The sequence below is a fragment of the Pteropus vampyrus genome, unplaced genomic scaffold (assembly GCF_000151845.1).
Source record: "Pteropus vampyrus isolate Shadow unplaced genomic scaffold, Pvam_2.0 Scaffold11, whole genome shotgun sequence".
Taxonomy (NCBI): domain Eukaryota; kingdom Metazoa; phylum Chordata; class Mammalia; order Chiroptera; family Pteropodidae; genus Pteropus; species Pteropus vampyrus.
In genome coordinates this window covers 14,104,059-14,106,935 of record NW_011888792.1, presented here as the reverse complement: position 1 = coordinate 14,106,935, position 2,877 = coordinate 14,104,059, and the positions used below count along the sequence as shown (strand labels likewise).

The following is a 2,877-nucleotide window of genomic DNA, read 5'->3' as shown; positions in this document are numbered from 1 at the left end:
GTCCCGCCGCTCCGGGTTTTCGCGACAGCTGCAGAAAATGCGAGGGAGGCCAGAGAGAAAAGCACCGCATCGCCCCAAGCCAACTCCTGAGAGAGGAGGGATAGGCGCAGGTTAGAGCTGGGGACGGGCCCGTGGGCGGGGCTTGTTCAGAAAGGCCGGCCTTTTTGTCTCTTACAGCGCCGGGAACAATGTTCAGTTGTTCGGCAAAAGTGACAGCCCACTGCGTCCCTACCCGGCTGGGTCCTAGGCGCCGGGAACGCAGCACCGTGGCAGAAAAACACGGTCATTGCCCCGTGGAGTGGACATTCCAGAAACAGACAATAAACACAGAAGATACACGAGGCCGAAATAATGCTCCGCTGAGCATTAAATCGGGGTGATGTGATGGAGAGTGAGTCGCTAATTCGGATGGCTCGGTGAGGAGAGGCCTCGCTGGGAGGTGCCACTGTAGCCGAGATTTGAGGGCAGAGCAAGAGCCTGAGGGCGAGGGTTGCTCCCTAGACTGCGAAGCTTCGGTTTCCCTAGGGAGACTGGCTCCGGGGAGCTCACTTCACCAAGGCTCACAGAAGAAGGCGCTGTGGGCCGTCTCGGCAGAGCTGCCCGCGCACAGCAGAGTGGTCCCCAGTGGTCGTTGGCGGGGAGACTAAGGGACCGGCCGGGACCCCTGCGGAACCGTGAGCCCCAAGGCTCCAGTCCTCTGGCTAGCGGTCCCCACTTGCAGGCGAATCGCAAAACCCGGCGCTGGATTTGCAGTGGGCCGCGGGCGCTGCAGAATGTGGGCAGGAGGCCGGCCCTAGCCTAGCCCCGAATCAACACCTGCGGCTCCAGGGGGTGCCGCCGGTGGGGTTCTTGGCCAGGCCTGGTGGAGCTAGGCCAGAGAAGCAGAAACTCTCTTAGCGATCCGCGAACCCCAGAACTCGCGCTTTTGCCTCCAACCCTGAGCCACCATTGTTTCCAATGTCAAATCCGGACAGACCTGGGGAACCTACGGGATGGAGCAACTAGGGAGGAGCCTTCTGAGCCCCAGGGAGGCTCCTCGCGGCCCGGCTGCCACATCCCTTGCACCGCGTGCTCACCGCCGCCACTCTCCGCGGAGGCCGCGGCCCTCCCAGAGCACTGCCACCGCCTCTTCTCCCTCTCTTTCCTCTCCTACAGTTCCGACCTCTGCAGCAACTTGGCTCCAGCTGTGTCTCATGGCGCCTGCCAACTGTCACAAGCTCCTCGGATACTGTCAACAGCAGGACGCAGGGCCTCGAGGGCAAACAAGTTCTCGGCAAGCGCAAACCGCCTGGGCGAACGCGCCGCAGGGGGTCATTTGACCCGCAAGGGAATTAGGTATTAGGTTTTAAAGAAGAAAAATCGAAGCTCAATATTATATTTTCAAGTGTCAATTGTATTAAGTCACGCACTTCCCACTCTACTTTAAAACCTCTAATAGAGCTTAGAATAAAAACGAAACTCTACCTAACTCTGGGACCTCATCTACACGTGTTCACGATGCTGTGGCTACAAAGGGCTTCTTGCAGTTCCTGGAAGTAGCCAAGTTCATCCAGCATTGTTAACTATTTGTCTTGCATATTTCTTGTGCAAAAACGTCCTTCTGCCTGGTACTTTGCCTGCTGAGTCCTTCTTGTTTTTTAGGTCTCAGCTCAAACGTCACCTCTACAAAGAGCTCTTCTCTGACCACAGAATCTAAAATAGGCACAAACATGGTCTACTGCTTAATTTTCTTACAGCACTCATCACTCTCTAAAATCATATTTTGGTTTGTTGCTTCATGTGAACGGATGCATGGTGTTTAGAGTTCTAGTTCACTTGCAAAGTTGAACACTTTTCCAGATTATCTCTATATTGAATGGTATGTTTGTTATCAGTACAGAGTAGGTGTCTATCATATGATACCTCAAAGCTGCTCTCTCCCCACTGTGTTAATAAAGATAATAACAGCCCGTAGACTTCACCTCCACCCACACCCCAGGGAACTTAAGAATCAAAAACAGGAAGTGAACCACAGGGGCTGGTGTATCAGTGTTCAGATATTATATAGTACATGCAGGATTGGTTTCTGTTAAAAGAACCCCACACATTGTATTGCTTAGATAAGAGGCTCTTCCCTGTATTCTAAGTCATATTATATTCCTTTGGAGTTATTTTTGCAGCTGTAGCACTTAATACCAGAGACATTTAAAACTCCACAGATGTTAAATGCTCTCACCTCACCTCACCTGCAAATTAGAGTCTGTCATGCTTTTAAATTATCTTGTGTGTTTTCTTAAATACTCCATTTCTGCAGAGACTTGTAGAAATGCTTGACCGTTACACTAGTAAATATAGGTGGATCGTCAAGTCTTTCTGAGATTTCTTTGATAAAGAAACAAATAATTCGTTATTCTCTCTTTGCCAACCTCTTGTGTCTCATTCCTCCCATTCCTACACACACACACACACACACACACACACACACAGACACACACTCACTCACTACCGTTTAAAGACTTGTGGCTTTGTATTAGCGATAAAAGAGTATACAACACCAAAACGTTTCAGGATCCTACCTACCCTAAAAAGAATAATAATGAATTTTGTTTTTATTCTGTTTTTTTGGGGGGGGTGGGGAGTTACCATTTTACATCTGACTTTATAAAGCTTTTCTTGAGAGAACACAATTTCTCAGATTCACTACTGAAACCCATTATATTTCAGTCTTTAACCTTCTATCCTCTCACACAGAATTTCCTCTTTAGTTTAAGGGCATAAGACTTTCAATTATTATGAAGATACTATTCATTATCAGAGGACATAGTATGTGACATTATGCACTATTCCCATCTACTATTTTCAGAATCCTTGCTCTCTACCATTTATATTTGAAAACAA

At 48.9% G+C, this 2,877-nt stretch overlaps 1 long non-coding RNA gene across 1 annotated transcript; it reads left to right on the top strand.

Annotated features, from left to right (window-relative positions):
* Nucleotides 1-2,389, top strand: LOC111731723. Its single transcript, XR_002777292.1, has 2 exons — nucleotides 1-110; nucleotides 1,156-2,389. It is a non-coding gene; the product is annotated as an uncharacterized LOC111731723 (long non-coding RNA).
* The last annotated feature ends 488 nt before the right edge of the window (nucleotides 2,390-2,877 follow it).